Genomic DNA, 20,395 nt, shown 5'->3' on the forward strand with positions numbered 1-20,395 from the left:
GTGCTTATAATTTAATTCACTATTATCCTTTAATTCAATTCACTATCACACTTTAGTATTAGAATTTTCATCTTAAAATGAATCTACTCTCAGGAATCTATTCTTAATTAAAGTGTTATTACAATCTTTTACCGAACACTTTATATATAGTGAAATATATTTGTTATACACATACATATAATAAAATAAAATATATTTTATGAATTGGGGGCGTATTATTTTGAAGGAAGAAAAGAAGCGTTCACATTTCGATGATCAAACAATGAATTCAAATCGCCCGCGCGCGGTCTTGCGAAATTAGTTGGCGTTTTCGACGAGTGAGCGCGCGTCGAGCGCAGTCGTCGTCATTCGGATCTCTACGGCGTTAAGCCACGCCCAGAAACTCCTTTGGAGAGGGAAAGAGCTGGAATGGTAATTCACTGTCCGTGGTGCAGCAACATGAGCGTCTGCGGTACCGTACGTTGAGAAAACGCGCGACGTGACAAAATTCCATTGCCGTGAAATCGCGCGCCGTCGTACGTGTCAGCGGGTCGCGCGGTGTTCGCGTGTTACTCGCGTGTGCCAACAGTGTCGGGTGTGTCTGAATACATTTCGTACACGTGGATAACGCGGTTACCACCGCCGCGGGGTTAGTTCTCGCCGGAATTCTACGGAAGGATATACCGCCGAGTCTCCGATCAGTCTTCCCTCTCCCCCCCGAACGGTCGCCGTCGTGCCGGAGGATTTGCTTTCGGTGAGTAACCCAGAATATTGTCTTCCTTCTCACGAGCGACGAGCCGCGGCGGCGCGAGTTGCGCGGATTTGCGAAATTCCTCGATCGCGACCTCCTCGCCGACCAACCTCTCATACCTTTAGCAGGCGAAAAATTGTTTGTGTTTATTTAAAGGATGAGGGGAGGAGGGAAGGGGACAAAAACGACCGTTTGTTCTCACGTCGAGTCGCAAAAACAAGTCGGGGTTTTTCAGAAGAATTCACGCTCGTGAATCGCACGTGAATTCAGGAAACTAAGTATATACATGCCGATCGATTTGAGGAATATTTCTGAATCTTTTTGATTTTCTTTCTTCCTTCTGGCGAGTGACGTCTACCGGAACGGGCGCAATGTCGGTTTTGCCACAAGAACGGCTGTTTCGCATTTCGGAGCACGGTTGCAGAATAGTCGGACATTCTCATGACACCGTGTTCTACAAACGGCAATTAGCCGCTATCGTAATTATATTCTGTTGTTTAACGTTCCATACTCGCTCCTTTTCACGAAACTTTCAAGGACTTCACGCGACTGTCTTAAGTAGTGATTAGAGGTCAGTTACCGGTCAGCCTTTCTACTTCGACTCGCGATGCATCGAGTTTATCTGTTTTCTACAAGATAAGCCGTGTACGCGGCTTAGATTTCGTCGCGAGATCGCGGTCGGCAATGGTGTGCCAAATCGTCGCGAAGAGGAGCCTTTTTCCCTCGGTTTTTTTTCCCCCCTTTAAAGACGCTACGCAGTTTAGCGGTCCATGGTTCAGCGGTGAACCTCGATGGTGGAAGTTTTGTCGGCGGCACCGCGATTACTGACCCTGAGGACGCGACATGGAATGCGGAAAACGGCGCGGAGAAGGTCAATACTTTCGCGACCGGCTGCCGTTCGATCTTTGCATCCAATATTGAATCGAAGAGATCGCGTTTATCTGCGATCCTTACTCGTATCCACATTGCAATATACATAAATATATATAGAATTGTGTTATAAAGTGCACTATTAACCTTTAGTTCACGATGATTTTCCGGTCCTGTACTACATAGAATGGGTCATTCGTGTTTCGGGTTAATTTTCATCATTACTTTGACGAATATACAAAATTATTACAAGTAATTCTTACGTATGCTTTGACGTTTTTAGAAAGTATTTGTAAGGTTGTATATTTAAAAAGTATATATATATGTATTTACTGTGAAACACTAATCATTATAAAAATGGATTGATTTACTTTTTGACTTACATGGGGATTAAAAGTAATAATGTTATTTAATTCATGAAATTAAGTTATTATTGCTCCTTCAATATATACTCTAAAAGATTTTAAGAGATGATTCCTTACATTACATAATTCAAGACGAAAATTTTGTATGATTGATATATCGTTCAAAATAACTTATGCCCATTTCTACCAATGCAGTTTAACTTTAATCTCGGTTCAATTAATTCATCTTCTTCTAATTTTAAGAATAAGAAAAAGATGAAGAGTAAATTGAACCGAGATTAAAGTTAAACTGCATTGGTAGAAACGAGCGTTAGAGTTTCAAAGGATGTCAAAATTAAAGGAAAAGTTTTGTCTTTCCCAAAAATTTCGAAAAAAACTGTAGTTAAAATATTTGATAGACCATTAAATGTAGACAATTTTACCAAAATAATCCGAAATTTTTAGAAAAAACAGAATTTTTCCTTCAATTTTGACACTATATTTTTGAAAGTAAACTGTTTCAAACTGTTTCAAAGGCTCTCCAGACGACATGGCCATAATGTACGTACATTCGCTGAATATTGGCCTACATTCATATGGCTAATTATGCATGTAATATTTGCTATAATATTGACGTACTTGGCCATGTCATCTGGGGAGCCGCCTTTAATTTAGAATAATGAAAATAATTCTCTAAAATTTCTCTCTAAAATTTTATAATGCTATCACCCTACATATACAATGAAAAGTACATATATATATGTATATATGATAAAATATATTTTTATATAAAAATATAGATACATTATATACACATATATATATAAATATATACGAAATGTTTTACGCGTGGCATTTATCGTCGTACTAATCTATCATGTACGTTAATTACAATTCCACGATACACATCTCATCCTCCTCGCCGATTTTGTTCGCGTTAATCGCGAGAATTAATCGCCGGCGACGACGATTTTGTACCGTGGAGACAAGAAAATTTAGGCTCTCTACTCGCATCATGCATTTAACGTTAATTGTGGACTGTTCGATTCTCAGACTCAGATAATGTCTCACGCACGATTCACACGTACGATAATACGCGCTAAATGTGAGATATGAATGTGGATCTTGAAGCTCGAAATCTCTAATTATGGGACAGCGTTGAAAAGAATAAACTCGTCTGAATATATTCGCTAATTTTCTAATCCAAGAGAATATCCCGAGGAGCATTCTGCCTCCGATTGTCAACACCATAGGTTCCTAATTTTCTATTTTCCCAGCGCATCGCTATTAATATAATTTGTATTGCTCGTGAAAAGGAGAGAAAGGAAAGGGAGAGAAGGAAGAGAAGTTTGATAATGCAATTTCGCCGGTACACGCGGAACGAACGCGTAAAGTCAGGGAACCCCGAAGGAGCAAAGTCCTCTCACGGCACGGTCATTTGGACGTCGCGCAAATTGGCAGACCTCCAGGTTTTCCGTACTCTCACCCGTCGGCGTTTGCTCGCTGCCCGCGAATATCGCATTCCTCGTCAGCATCCGCGTGTATATGTATGTGTATGTGTGTGAGAGAGACAGAGAAAGAAAGAGAGAGACAGAGATTCGCTTCCGCCATGACGACGTGTCTAAACGCCACACGTGCCTCACGCTTGAGGATTGAATTAATTTATGTTAGGCATGAATTTTTTAACGATAAACATCACACCCAGAGAAAGGTTTCTTTGATTAAAAAAAATATTTCTTTACTACGGTTAAAGAAAAAATTTCTTTGATTTGAATATAATTTCTTTAAATTAAATAAATTGTTTTATTTGATTTCACAAAATAATGTTTAAATCAATGAAGTGACGTTTGAATCAAAGAAATTTTTTCTTAAATTGTATAGCAAAGAAACATTTCTTTAAATCGAAGAAACCTTTCTCTAGGTGCAGAGGTGACCTCAAAGACTTTTCTTTACAGTACAAAATTTGCGTTATACTAAAAATTTGCGTTAGTACATAAAAAGATTGCTATACGTGAAATTAGTAAAGTTAAATGTAAAATTGTATGTAAATATTTTCAACTATTAAATACTCAGTAACGATAATTGCAGTAATGGCTGCATTGAGCAGAGAAAATAGCTTTGCAATTGTTGTAAGATTCTTTAATGAGATTGATTATACATTTAGATCCCGTAAGGAACTAAGAGAACAAGAATTAATCATACAATATTATAAAGAATTTTACAATGGAGCCGTTATCATGTTATTATTTAACGAAATATATACGTATTATTTCATTGTCAATGTTATTGTATTATATACCATTGTATTTAGATACTTTATGTAAAACAGTTTAATTAATGTACATCCAATGTAGCGTGAGTTATTGTAGCTAATTTAATTGAACTCGCTCAGTGCACATTGGTGCACATTAAAGTCGTACACAAATCGACGTAAAGATACACCCAGATAAAAGGTTGCTTCGATTTAAAAAAATTTTCTTTGCTATTTTTTCTTTGCGGTTAAAGAAAAAATTTCTTTGATTTAAACATTATTTTTTAAAGTCAAATAAAATTTATTTGATTTAAAGAAATCATAATTTGAACGTCATTTCTTGGATTTAAACATAATTTCTTTAAATCAAATAAATTTTATTTGATTTTAAAAAATAATGTTTAAATCAAGGAAACTTTTTTTTTATAGCAAAGAAAATTTCTTTAAATCAAAACAATCTTTTTTTCTGAGTGTATATGTTTAATGTAAACATATAGAAAACGGATCAAATCGCGAAATCCTCAATAAACTTTATTATTAGTTTAAGTAAAATAATATATTTCAATACACTTTATTATTTTAGTTAGGTAAAATAATATATTTCATAATTCAAAGTTATCTATATTTTACTTTTACATTCAAATCAAATCAATATGTAACAATGGCTTTAAATGGCAATGAATTAATGGGACGTTCAATTAAATCACTATTATTAGATATTGTTTTTCTTAAAGTATTTATTACATTAAAATCTTTTCTATCAAACTTTCACTATTAAATTCATAATGTCAAATTATATTTAACGTGAGTTGTTTTTTATTATTTCTATGTGTTGCCACTCTCAATATATCGTTAATTTGACTAAAACAGTAAAGTTATACAATTTAATTCAAGAAATTGTATTGACTTAAATTTAATTTATTATTTACTAAATACATACATTAATACGGATGAGGTTTACTTTGAAACTAACCACAGAAATGAATGTATTACGTTTTAACATAGAAGTTAAAAATAACAAAATGTTATTTAACACAAAGGATTGGGTTACCATTACTCTTATCTAATCTTACAGTGTTCTAAGCATAGAAAAATAGACTTGTATTCAGAACGCGCTTATGTTAACACGCATTTAGTAATAATTCACGTTACATATACTAAACTATAGAATATCAGAAATAAAAACGCACATTTACCAATAAAAACACGTTTTGAATACAGATCATGAAATATATAAGTTGATATGTTCATAATGTTTTGAAATAAAAAACGTTAAATATAAAAAGGATTGTAAAAGTGAGTAATGCGAATGATATGTTAAAAAAGGTAAAGGTAAAATATATGAGCAGTATTAAAAATTAAAAATGTATAAACATATGGAAACAGAAAGTAATGTAGAGTATATTTTTTAAAGAAACATTATCGTAAATACGTCAAAAGCAAACGGATTGTCATAAATATGAATGCAAATGGATGACAAGAAAATTTATTTCCCGCTTTCACCTTTAACAGATATGTTTTGTTTGAGATTCATTGATCGAAAAACGTTTAAAACCAAAGGAACCCAAAGAGATAGTGTTTGAACATATTATTTCTACATTATTGAACGATTACTCGAATGAAAACTCGTTAGCTTTCGATCAAATTTTTTTATCAAACAACAAATAGGGAAGTGAAATCTAATCTAAAATGGAATGATGTTTGCTTTATGATATATATTCTCTAGAATTTAAAATCAATGACTGGACAACTGGAATCAATAACTTCATTGGCTAACGCGAAGACGAGAAAACAAACTCATGAATTTTCTACAGCTATATAATAAGATGTTTATAACACCAAAAGTATGACATAATAAGAACGTTTATATCAGTTGAAAAATACGATAACTTATATATACGGTACGATCTTATCAAACAGACTGATAATACAATCATACTTATCTTAATCATGATAACGTGCATAAATAATTTCCAGCTACTTTTGTTACATATTACATCGATGTTATACCATTAAAATGCTGATATGAAATTATTACTTAGAAACATGTGATTTTCTTAATCAAAGAGGAATTTTGAGGAGCTAAAAAAAAACTCCTTAACATACCATGAAACATGGAACCACCAGCACTGTAAACGCATGATTAAAAAGGTCACAGCGGCGCGACGTTGTGACGTTGTTTTATTGGCTGAACGATGTCGGGCTCTGTAATCACTGACGCCTCACGTAATTGCATGATGCCCCGTGAAGTATATTGCCAGCGAATTGACTGGAAGGCTAAGGCCAAGGGTGGTGATTGTTCGATGGAAAGAATGAGCGGCATTTATTACCGCAAAAAAAGAAGTAAATCCTCTTCTAACTCTAACTGCTGTAGAGTATGATAATAGCTTTTACAAATTGACGTAAAATCTCGCAAATGTGCCAACACGAATCTGCATTGTCATAACGTCGAGAATTATATTGGAGGAGTGCACATTGTACTTTGAAATAGCTCGAACAAAATCGAGCAAAATCAACTCCAGTGAAATTGTGAAATCACGAGAGTTTTTCAAAGTATTTAAATATCACTAAGAAAAAAGTTGTGTATATATGACTATATAATTGCACAATAAAATAATTATGGCCAGGAGCTCCATTTTTATTACTGCAATTTTTTTGGTATATAGAATTATAAAAAGAATTATTATTACTAACATTATAATAGTAATAAAGCTCCTAATCATAATTATTTTACTATGCAATTATAGTCACAAATACCAACACTTTTCTCAGTGCATGTTTAACGAGATGTCCAGAATACTATTAAATTCATAATGTCAAATTATACTCAATTTGTATTATTTTTATTTCTGTAAATCTCCTCTGTTTTTATTCAATGTATCATTAATTAAAATAAAACAGTAAAGTTAATTTATTCTATTGTCATTTAAAACAATGGAGTTATATAGTTTAACTCAAGAAAGGTATTAATTTTACTTGAATTGAATTCATTTACTAAGTGTTTACATTAATATGAACGCTGTTTACTTTGAAACTAAGCAATTCAACCGCAAAAATGGGTTCATTAACTGTGTGTTTTTTTAAACCAATGAATTAAAATAATACATTTTGATACACTTGAAAGTTAAAGATAACAAAATATTATGTTACTTAAGGAATTGAAGTTCATTCTTTACAATATTTAACAATGTTTACATTTTAATTCCAACTTCGACATAACTTTGATGATTTAAGTCTTTTAAGAATCGTCATTATCTCTCTCTGTCTCGTCTTTCAAACTACGCTACCGAGAAGTTAAGGTTTTATCGTCGATATGTCTATCGTGATCTACCTGTGGAAAAGATAACTTTCGCCATTACGAATGCACGCTACGAGTGACCGCGCCGGACGGGAGAAGGGACGTCACAAAGCTTTCCAGTGATGCGTGCATTCCACGACGGACGGTACTTCCTGTAAATACCGTAACGGGAATGAAGAGTAACGAGCGAGCGCCATGACGGCTGGAAGGTATGTGAATGAGAGAAAAATCACAGGTGATTGCGAATTCCGTTGACCGACGACGCGAGAACCGCCGCGATATTTCTCGTTGTAATCGTGCATCTCTTTCTCTTTCATTCCCTCTGTCTCGTTGTACCTGCCCACGTCGTCGTAACGCGCATTAAATCACGAAAACAGACGCTGCGTGGGGACGTTATGTGGAGCGCGGCAGTGAATGGAATGACCGGCTGTCGGGTGCACACAACATCTCGTTCTACCTGTAAACTACGTAATCCGTTTCTTTACGCGTAATCCGCGTGCTTAGATAATTTCTACGGGTGTGCGATCTCTCTCTCTTTCTCTCTCCATCTATCTTACTTCCAAGGCAAAAACTCGATTATATCGTAAGTGCATAATGGGAGTTATCATTAATCTTCGAGTTTATGAGTGATCGAGCGAATAATATTTCGCAAAATAAGTATGAAGAATGATAGTAGAGATAACGGTACCTCTTAAATTATTCTGTGGCCTAGTTTTTCTAGTTAACTTGTGGTTGTACTTAATCGGATGATAGAATAAAAATCATATTTTCCTAGTTATGGTTAATCGCTAACTGATAGTTTTGTAGCGAATAACTCTTGAAGTTACTATTACAAAAGTTTATTAATTAAATTGTAGCTAAAAAACACAATTTTTACATTGAAATCTAAAGTTAATCGGAAAACTCGGTCTTAACTCAGCATTATTTTAACAATACTACATTTTATATGTAAATTGGGATTTAATTACTAAAATATCGAAGTAATGTAACTTATGGAGGGACATTAGGGAAAATAGATGAGACATTAAACTTGCTAGTTATCAATTGACCTTTACAACTCATTTAAACCCTTCTCGTGTTTGTTTGAAGACTTTGTCAGCAAATGGAATTCTGGTGTTTGAAGTTTCATCCTGTTTATTGTTCCTCGATCGATGATAAAAAAATTGAAAAATCAGTTTTACAACGTATGAAGTGGCCGTTCATCCGCTATGTGACACAAAGTGAAATGACGCGGAAAAATTTGCTCGTAAATTTCCCTCGTGTCACGCAGTGTCATCGTCGGATAACGCTTGTCCGCCGTTTGTTCCGTATCACAATTCATTGAGTTATAATTTAATAGATGGATTTGTCGTAGCTAATACGTACGTCACGGTATTTCATATTTTCACTGCAGGCTTAACGATTTAGTGAAGATACTTGACCACGATTAATCTCAGAGAATCATTAGAGAATCGTTAGAGAGCTTAAGCGGCAAGAATTAAAGAAAGGATCATTCCTTAATGCAATTTCAATTATTCGAGAGCAGGAAGCAGTGATAAATTGTGACGCAACTTGCGTGTGCAAGCAAATAATTATTTCCTGACGACGTGAGAGATTAAGAAATCATTCCGATGGAGATTGGCAATATCCTCCGGGCGTCGTATCGCTTGTGAGAAAAGTGGAATATCGCCTTTCGTTCTTGAACGATAAATGCACACTTAATGAAACTCGTAATGGGACGCAATCGCAACGCTAAGAACGCGGAAACACGTTTTGTCGATTAACGTCTTACGAACCTGTATCCAATGGAGCTATTGTCGCGGAGCGCGCTTCTCTCTACCTTGAGGTGCCACATCAGCAAAATAACCGTACCCCAACCACGTAACACAAACACTTCCTCTTCACATATACTATATACAATTACCGGTAACCCATTTTTCCTTTCAGTAAAACAGCGAGACCACCGTGGTTGCGCAACGAAACCGATGAAGATTTATCGCCGGCGCGTCGCGCCTTTCCCTGAGCGCGAATTATCCTCATGTCGCTTTGTAATCAGATAAGACCGCGTATAATAACGCTAGAGATAGCGGTAGCAGTAACGAGTCCGATAACCCAGATAATTTGTGTAATAACGTTGAGGGTGCATCGAGTGGCATTGCTATTAAAGTCTCCTGGAATCGCGATGAAATAGCTTGATTATCAATTATATCGGTTACACCAATTAAATCTGGACGGAAAGTACGGTTGTGATCTTGCTAAAATCTATCTAATAATTTTGTTAGGTAAGAAAACAAATCTATGTGTGGAAACAATTTCGTCGGATTATCAAAATAATTTTGTAGGAATCTCTCTCAAACAACGCTGCAGTGTTTTGACATTCTAACAGCCAGTTTGAGCGTCCTATATAATTATTTTGATAATCAATTAGTTTCAGATCTAGCTAAATATTTAGATACTTTAGCAAGATCGTTCCGTGTAAAAATCTGAAGGATTTTATATTACTTCTGCTTTTTTTAATCTACTGCAATAATAGAAGAATGCACTCAATTATAAGTCTCTATTAAAAATGTCTTTGTGTTGCATCTGCAAATTTGGATCATTCTTATTAAAATGTATTAATATTCATTCCTTTTTCTACGTATTAATTATGTCAATTTGGCTTCTTAAAATTATTAGGTGTTGGAATTAATTCGTAGCGTTTTTAATGAAAGAATGTTATTTATTTCACATGAGCATTAAAAAATACATTAATGAAAGTACTTCCCATCACTTGTAAAACGCTACGAATTAATTCCAACACCTAATAATTAGTGCTTTTTAATTAATATAAATTACATAGGTCTTATAAATTCAATATCAATAACTATATATTATAAAATTTTTTGCATGCGCTCCGAAGAATTAATATAGCAACGTTATACGATAGAAAATATTGCAAAAATCAACTACACTAAAAAAAATTTCTGGTTGAAAATGGACGAATCAGAAATTTCTGATCAAATTTATTAGAATTCTAGTTGAGATAACCAGAATTCTGATTGATACAATATTTCTGGATCTAAAAATCTACTAAAATTCTTATTTTTACCAGAATAATTATATTAATCAGAATTCTAGTTATCTCAACTAGAATTCTAATAGACTTAACCAGAAAATTCTGATTTATCTGTTTTTCACCAGAATTACTATTTAATCCAACCAGACCATTTTTCTCAGTGTACGATTTCGAGGTCCTTCATCCATTGGATTATTTCGGACGCGATTTTCGGGAGCGGATTGCTCTCGGATGCAAATAAAACGGGCGGTTCGCAGGTGTGTAGTAGCCTGTAACGAGGCTACATGCAGCCTCCAGTGAGTGGCCGTCGCCGATTAACTGCCACCTCTCAACGGTGCCGCAATTGTCCGATGCCGTGGTACCTCGTTCTCCGATTCTGTTCTCCTTGCTTGTCCCAATGCCGCACCGTTATCGTTCTCTTCGGTCATTGATGTGCAAAAGCCGAGGGACTCGCACCCACGCGCAAATCATCAACCCACCATCGGTGTCCCGGTCATGTCCTCGTTTAATAACTCACAGGGCACTCGATCGCAGTACTTAGATAAATTGGAACGCAATGATATTGCTAATATGCTCCCATTTACAATGGGTGGGCGATACTCCAACGTGGCGCGTAGCGTATAAATAAGCTTAAAATAATTCTCAAGAAACTTCAAAAACGTAGAATATTTTTTTTTTTTTTTTATATTAATACGGAAATATTTTCCACGCGGAATATATATATTGAAACTAAACCAATTTTCTAAAGAAAATTCTACGTGAAAATTCTGGTCATGTTATATAATAATCCATACGGGAAGTATCACATAAACGCGTGTAAAACGTGATAGGCAAACGCCAGAGGCGCAGCGATGACACAACATTTAGGAGATCCCGCGTGCATGCCCTGAGGTCTGCAACGGTGGTCGAAAGTGGGTTATCCGAATGGAATGGAACGGCAAGCGATAGCTATTCGGTTTTCTCTACCGATCGCTTCTGCTAATTCATTACACTCTCTCTTTAAAGCTTGCGCTTCTTTAGTGTACAATGCAAAACGCTATGAAATAATTACTTATACAAATCATTTACGCATACAATTACGCAAGTCACTTTACAGGAATGCAAAAGTCACATCGATGCAACGTTCATTATTATTGATTACTTAAATTATATTAAATATTAAAATCATCCCGCTCGCCTTTGTTTACGAGACAGAATATTTCTTAATCTTCCATAATATGTCCGCCCTAATAATATAAAGATTGTTGCAACGATATTATTGTTCGTCTAATTATACATCCTAGAGATGTTCTATGCGGGTAGAAAGTTTCTGAAGCATTATTAGAAGTTAATCGCATGTTAAACTATCGTGCGCCATAAACGTAGTGTTTTAACGCGAAGGCAGTCCTATTGTATCGTATAGTTTCACACTAGACCACTAATTGATTTTCTAGATTGCGTATCATAAATCACACCGCTGAATTAAAAAATAAAAAATTCAATGCTTATTATTTCTTATTATTATTTCTTATCATCAAACTAATGTACATGTAACTTTATTAATTGAAATATTTTTAAAAATATATTATACTTTAAAATTAAATTTAAAAATTGATACAAAAATATATATCGAAACGATGCAAAAAGATTTCTATTTTTATATCATTCAAGACGTTTCACACGGTCCACTTTATAAACAGTCTACGACACATCGATTATTCTCTTACTATTTGCACCCAATTAAGGTGGGTATGCGAACTGATACGAACTGACAGCCAATTGAAATACCTAACATTTTTAGGCGTGCGATAAACCGCGATAAATTCGAAGCGACGATAACAATTGTAAATCATTTAACGTCGAAGGTATCCGTTCGCGATCAATGGTCATTGATAAGTTCTCCGCGAAACGACGTCATAGAAGTTCGACTTCAAGTATGAATCGGAATCGTCAGGGAAATGCATGCGATGAGATTCTCGACATTTCGAATGAAACCGGCACGTGTTAGCACGAAACCACCATCGTAACGAACATAAGAAGTTACATCGTGCAGGCCGAGTGAAAGGATTCCTTGGCTCACACTTTTACGTTGCAACCTTCGGACGTGACGCATAAGCGTTATTCGTCATTTCCGCTTTTGCTTGCCGCTGAGTTCCTTCAAAGTACAGGGCTAAAGCCAGTCTGTGCCTCTAGATAAAATCAATAGAAATACGATAATATTTAAATGCATTTCTACTCCCTGCAATCTAATTGCTAATCGCAGATAAAATTGTTCCTAACAGTTTTGTATGGACATTTTTCGCTTCTCTTTAAACCGTATTTTTTTTTACTTAATTTTTGCTTTTTCTTCAAATAATCGGAAATTGGATAATTTATATTAAATTTAAAAAATGCAAAAATTAAATGTTTTTCCTTTAAAATCTCTAATCTGTATCTTTTCTTTAAAAATGTGTACATATTGCAAGCATTTCGGTACTCAATGTCTCCAGCTTTACAGACACCGCCTGCAATTTTAATTCAATCTCCCGAGATTTACTCTCTTGGTTGTTAGAGAATGTCCTTCCTTCAACAGTAATGGAATTTCTCGTTAGCTTTCAAGTTGATAGTTCGCTAGACGGACGCCCCAATTAAATTTTGATAACTATGTAACACATACATACGTAATACATATGTATAAATATATAATTCTAATAAATGATAGACGTTAAAAACGTAAATAATTCTTGACAATTGATTTTGTTTAAGATTGATAATTTATTTATCTGATGCATTTTTTTTAATTTAATCAATATAATTTTATTTTGTTAAGCAATAACGGTATAGTAATATAGTTATATAGTGATAATTACGTAATTTTCATCAAACTTCGAGGCGGAAATCCTGAAGGAAATCAAGTTAATATGTAACTGTATGCAAAAGTAGATGGAAGATCCATCGAGTGCAACGAAGCGCAGAGTCTGAAATGAATGGGAGCATGTCCTGCGGTTAGAAGGAGAGAAGATACCGTAAGGAAGAAGACGCTCGATTGAAGTGAGCATTGGTTCCATAAAAGGATCTCAATTTGTGGTCTTTTATATGAGTGTCTACTTACAGCTACATAAATCTCTTTAAACGACAAGTAAATAATATTTTTATTACAGTCATCGTAAGGAAAAAAAGTCACGTCAAACAGATTGATAAAATTCGGAAGAAGACACGATAAGTAAATACCGCAATATTTCCGGGAAAATGAACTTCTAACATTGTACATTATTAGCGTGCAATGAAATATTTTTCTAATTTTTTCGCGCATAAAATATGTACTTTTCTTTTTATGTAATAATATTACTATATAATACACACACACACACACACACACACACACACACACACACATATATATATATATATATTGTATAATATATGTATATTATATATACAATATATAATATGTTATTTATGTATGTATACATATACCTATTAAGTTTATTATTCTGTAGGTACACAGAAATTTTTTTTATTATTAAAGTAAATTCTTTAATTTTTCGATTCTATATTAATGATACCGTTATTGGCAAGAGAAAATTTACTTCCGCTGTTGCCTGACGTTCAGATCTCATCATTTTATCGATGAAGAATCGATTTCTTCGCGCAAGTTTCTTTTGAGTAGACTCAATGTTCTTTCGACAGAATTGGAAAAAGTGAATTGTACGATGTACGAGAATAAAATTATCTCTGACCGATCTTTGCCACAAAATAACCAGGAAAGTTTCACAGGGATGAGGCTTTCGGGTTTAGCTTAACGGGTTTTCTCATTCACCTCCGACCTTCGAGCGCCTTCGGCACTTTTCCTACGATTCACTTAGGCGCTCCCATTGAACTTGTCCTCAATTCCTCGGAACTTGCTAGTCACGTTTCTTCGTCGCCTTCTCTCCGCAAAACCTAATTAATAGCTGCTCCATTTCCGTACGTGACCTTCCTTGCGAACGTTCGTTCATCTTTTCAAATTGACCGATGAGTCAATGACTCACAAAGAACGAGATCGAAATAACGTTGACGCATGAAACTCTCTTCATGTTAAAAACATGAAAAAAAAACTGTCGGAAAATATATCCCTGCATGAAAAGAACGGTCTTGCTGAAGTATCTAAAAATTGAGTTAGCTACAGATCTGAAAATAATTTTATTGGATGATCAGAATAATTATGAGCGCTTAAACATTGATGGCAATGCTGCAAAAAATTCTAACATTCTCGCAACCAGTTTAACTGTCCTACATAATTATTTTAATGATCCAAATGAAAATATTTTTAGATCTATATCTAGCTAATTTTTTATATATTGGGTCATTTAAAAAGTATCCGCGGTTTTTTCATTCAAAAATTGAACAAAAAACCGCGGATACTTTTTAAATGACCTAATACTTCAGTCAAACCAAATTTTTTTCACATCTGTATCTATAGCTAAATTTTTATATACTTTAGCAAAACTGTTTTTTCTATGTGTTAATGTGCGATTTTCACTTATATTAGTGTGGAAAGAATGGGGCTGTACAATTGGGCAAGAAATTAGCAAATCATAATTTTTCAACCTCTGTCAAATTAACAGGAGAAAAATCTAAACGGCATATGGTACACAATTTTTTTGTAGCACAAATTAGCACAAAATGAACACTAAATAGTTCAAAAGATCTTTTTCTGCTCATTTGGTCCTGCTAGTTTGACACAGGTAATTTTTCACGTTTTTTGTACAAAACAAACAGAGTTTGCAACGTGCGTGTTATAATTTCTCCGTAAAGACACCCTTTCACGGATAATTACAATTTTTCACATTTTCTCCATCCTTAAGAATGCATTTAATTGCATTTTCTTTTCGTGATTATAATTATTACGTATGATCGGGAATGCGGCGTGTCTGTAATTCGATATGTCTTCAGAGCACTCTATATAAGATTAAATTGCCGCGCATTTTACGTGTGTGTGTGTGTGTGTGTGTATATATATATATATATATATGTGTGTGTATGTATATGTGTGTGTATACACATACGTCATCGTTTCTTCTCAGCGACCTACATTTGTCAATTACTTTTCACCGCATCCAGTTCTTCAGTTGAGCAATGTACCGTGCAGGTACATTTATGTATTTATTTTCAATAAAGACCTCTCTTCTTGGTGGCATATATATAATATATATTATAAAAGATATATTCTAGAAGAATATATCTTTTTTATGCTTCTATTGTAGCTTTCATAGAATTTTATTTCTTCTTTTCCTCTTCTCTCTGTTTTTCTAGCTCTCCCCCCCCCTCTCTCTCTCTCTCTCCTTTTTTATCTCGATTTTGATTCTTTTTTGCATAAATACGTGCAGTCGACCTTTGCGTCATCCGTACAGTTTCGCGCGGCATAATGTTATCGTGATTCAAACGACCTAGATTGTACCTATTACGTAGACACGTCCATTATTATCAGTACAAGGTGTATCCTTTGACGGTGCTATAGCAATTTCAACGGTCGATATCACGCCCTAAAAGTACTTACGTCTCGGGAACATGACTTTCACTATTTCAGAACTGAGAAACACGGAGGAAATGAGACGTCTCGCATTCGACAAAGACTGACAAGTACTAAAATGTACCATTCGACCTTTTATCACGTACGAGTACCTTTTATCTGTCAGATAAAAATATCCAGGTGATTACGATGAATGAGAGAGATTGAGTAGAAATCATGAAAAAATTTTTGACATTTGTAGAATAACTCACGGTCTTTGATATTATTTACTTTATAATTTTTTTAGATTTAGATTTAATATTAATTTAATGTGTGTATTGGGGATTTTTATTTAATCTTGACATTTTGACATCACATACCAAACAATTTATAATTACGAAAATACGATTTATAAGAAAATAATAATTTAACAAATTCGATTCAATATCTAGACAATTATAGTTGGAAATTTTATCACGAATAATTATTACAAATTTCTTGTTAGATAACTCTATGAGTATCTTTAAAATTTGAATACGACATGGTCGAGGAATGTGTTCTCTTATCAAAATGTTAACGAATGCTCCTTCTCAAGGAAATATTTCAAGGAATAACCTTGAGAAAGAAATCGATATCAAGCGCCGCTTTAAACTTTTGTAGGGCACAAAGTAGCAGGTGAATATGTAACAATCTACCACCCTCGGAGAGACCCACCTCATTACTTCCTACCTCTAGTTTTCTTGTTTGAGAATATATTTCTTTTTATACAGAACTTCATAGAACTAAACTCGGGTCGGTGTATACGTAGTGTCTTGATCATTACGCTTTGTCTGTTAATTATATATTTATTTGTAGCAAATTTTTCTTGCACTAGCGAAACTGACAAGTTGTGAATTTTTTGTGAATTCCATGAATTTTTTGTGAATTCCATTTATAAATGATACAAAATCATGTGATAAAATCTCAAATGATACAAATCGCTTTGCGATTAATTACAGAATTAATTAAATTGCAAGAATATTTTTAAAAAATTCTATTTTTTATTTAATTTTAAATGGAATTTAATTTGACAAGATTACAGCTTGAAAGTTAATTATTAACATTTGCGTTAACATTTGGTATTAAATAGATTTATTAAAAGTCTCTCTCTTTCTCTCTCTCTCTCTCTCCCTCTCTCTCTCTCTCTCTCCCCCCCCCTCTTTTTTTGCTAATAAAAATTAGACTGCGTATTTAATGAAAGATTTATACAGAATATATGGTACTCGTGGAGCAAAATATATATAAAACTAAAAACACGTGTGTGATGTTTATATTAATATATGAACGTATAATAAACAGAACAGACGAGAAATCCAGTTTCTTCACATTATTATGCATGAATTTTTTAAATACAGGATTAGATAAACGATAAATTCTTATTTATAACGTCATTGATGTTGTAATATGAAATACCTTATTACAAGGATTATTATAAACTCGCAGCTTAAAGTGATTGTACATATATAGTATATCAATATTTGTGCACTTTTCTTTAAATTTCGCGACAGCTTTATATTTGACTGTGTTTTTTATTATAGCGATATTTTTATAAGGATTATTAATAAATGTACTATTTAACTATTAAATTAGAAAGTTTCTTAATTTACTAACAACTAACTACACAGCAAATTGTAGCTAAAGGAAAGTAAATATAAATTTTGTAAATAGAAATCTTATTATCAAGAGAATCATTCACGTGATTTTTGATATGGCGACTTTATACACGAAAGAGATCAAGTTAAGAGCCAGTTATGTTATAGTCAAGTTATTCTTAGTAACAGCGTCATGCGAATCAATAAAAAGATGAAGGTATTTCCGAATATTGTTAACATATTCTGTTTCTGTCACTGTCTTTCCAATAATACAGGAAGACAGCGATCAAGTGCTTCAGCAAGTAGAACGCGAAGTGAAGAACTCACTTCCTATAAATACCAACAGCGCACAGGTCAATCGATTTTCTGATCACGTCTGTGACGTTCGAGTGCACATGACGAGATGATCTATTTCGGATCTTATGCGCTTTTCTATCGGGCAATGTCCTCAGCGAAATATCTTCTTTCTATTTCCTCAGTAACTCAGTTTTTATTTAAAAAAAAACGAAATGTTTATTTTTCTACATGGTTTTATTTAAATATCCAAATGAATAACTTACGCTTAAAAAAATATTTAACTGAAACGTTTTTATGATGTATAAAAACGTTAAAGAAACGTTATTAAATACACGTTTATTAAACCGTTGAAATGTCTCGTGTAAAAAATTGTAAACTAGTAAAAAACATTTAATGGACGAATGTCTTATAAACGTTTTAAATTTTAAATTCCTTAAAAAACGTATTAAATTTTAAATATTTATTTTTCAGTTTGTACGTTTATTACACGATTTCTAATGTTTATTAAACGTACTTTTAAGAACTATTGACTTGGATAGAAGCTTTAACAATTTTTTGAGAATTCTTTAAATACATAATCAATTAAAATCTTCACATTGTTGACAATAAACGAAGTATTTCGAATATGTTTACATTACTTTTTCTTCGAAATTATATAGCATTTATTTATTTATGACATATATTTACACAATGAATTATGTTGAATTTATAGTATATATTTATAAATAAAATTCTCTAAAATTATATATCTACATGTCAAAGATCTAGAGAAAGCGTGTTCGAAAGAAAGTGAAAATCATGAAATACATAAACATTTTCACTGTTTATCACCAAGTTATCTAATAAAGATATTACACATAAATCAATGCAACGTTCGATAGTTGGTCAAAGTATCACCTCCAAAGTGCAAACGTATCGATATTTCTTTCCTTTTCATTAAAATTTCTTTACATGTTTCTATTCAAGTCATTCGAAAACCGAGACGATTTCTCATGCGTCTCCGATAATCGAACATTTCGCCGTCGAAGTCAGAATGCGCAGCGTGGTACACACGTCTGATTGTGAGTCATTGAATGACTGCTAACACTGACAGAAGATATTGATGAACGTCGCATGCATAATGACGAGCGACCATGCGATATATGCATGCACCGGACATATCTTCTCTTGCGCGTGATTTTTACCATGAACTCTCTCGAAAGCGAACTCGTCGCGCGACCCGCTTTAAATCGCGAAACTTTCGTCTGCGAATGATTTCTCTGTAGAAAGAGATTTGCCAAATTCGCAGTATTTTTTCCCTCTTTCTCTCTTATAACTTCTCTCAATCATCTCGCTAGATCAATGTATGTTTTCGAGATTGCAAACGTTCTTCATGTTCCTTCTAATATTGTTGAGCTCTCATTAACTTTTATATAAACAGAAATATCTGCGTTGATCTTAGTTTTCCGTAAAATAGTTAAACGAGAGGATTCTATTTATATATGTGTATTTACATAATACATTATAAACAATTGAAAATATCCATTAAAAATTATGAAAGCTCCATATCGTATAGATCTGAAAAATATAAAATTTTTGCTAAGGAATTAGAAACTTCACTCACGTATCTTGTATTGTGTGATTATCTCAATCAATGTAAATAGTGCAATCAAGCAGAATAGGTCTGCTAGGAATAATTAATACGTACATCGCGCGCCAGCCACGAATGTGTGTTAAGTCGTCGATTTGGATTAAATCGACTGGAAATTGGCAATTAAGTATACTACGGGCTTTCTCTAACGGATCCATTTTTTTTATGAATACGTTTATTGCTGATAGAAATCGATTTTCAGCCAAATTACTTTTCAAACTTGCAGTGTTTTTTTATTTTTATTTTTTTTTTTTTTTAATAAAAATAATAAATAAAAATACAGCTGAAAATATAAAGGTCGCTTAATAAGATCGGAAAATGAATCGAGGTGAGCTAAAAAATATTCACGTGAAATGTATAATAATCGTGAAGAAATGCTTTTAGAAATTAACATTAACAAATTGAAATAAATGTGAAACTAATGCTATAAATATAAACTTTACTTAATTTTAAAAATATAATGATTTATACTTATAATATTACAATAATATATTTAATAGAGTATAAACATCTAATTTTTTACTCTGAATCAGGATTGTGTAGTAACTAGTTGAACCGTTAAAAGTTTAAAAAAAAAGTTAAAAAGTTAATAACTTTTAACTTAACTTAGTTAATTTTAATTGCATTAATTTTTAACTTAATTTAGTTACTTTTAAACATTAATTTATTAACTTTTTTTAAATGGACAATTTTTCTATCTTTCTTAATGCTAGTATTTTTTTTTCTATAAAGTCTTAAACATTAAATACCTTACGGTGTGACTCTTATCGTATGTAAGTAACTTACATATGGATATAAAATTAAATTTGCCTAATAATCTATATTTGTAAGGGTAAGTTATTTAAAGTAATCTCATTTTAA

At 33.3% G+C, this 20,395-nt stretch overlaps 1 protein-coding gene across 7 annotated transcripts in view; it reads left to right on the forward strand.

The window, feature by feature from the left end:
* Nucleotides 1–396: 396 nt before the first annotated feature.
* The window catches only part of Synd (protein kinase C and casein kinase substrate in neurons protein Synd), a 62,199-nt gene continuing 42,200 nt past the window's right edge, over nt 397–20,395 (forward strand). For 4 of the 7 annotated variants that reach the window (XM_087416039.1, XM_011059109.2, XM_087416040.1 and 1 more), the window contains exon 1: nt 398–733. The gene's annotated coding sequence lies outside the window, so the exon portion shown is untranslated. Of the gene's footprint in view, nt 734–20,395 lie in introns of all 7 variants that reach the window. The other 3 variants (XM_011059105.2, XM_011059110.2, XM_011059111.2) reach the window with 2 other exon arrangements.

Source organism: Acromyrmex echinatior, chromosome 19 (assembly GCF_024713525.1).
Source record: "Acromyrmex echinatior isolate Ae372 chromosome 19, ASM2471352v2, whole genome shotgun sequence".
NCBI lineage: Eukaryota > Metazoa > Arthropoda > Insecta > Hymenoptera > Formicidae > Acromyrmex > Acromyrmex echinatior.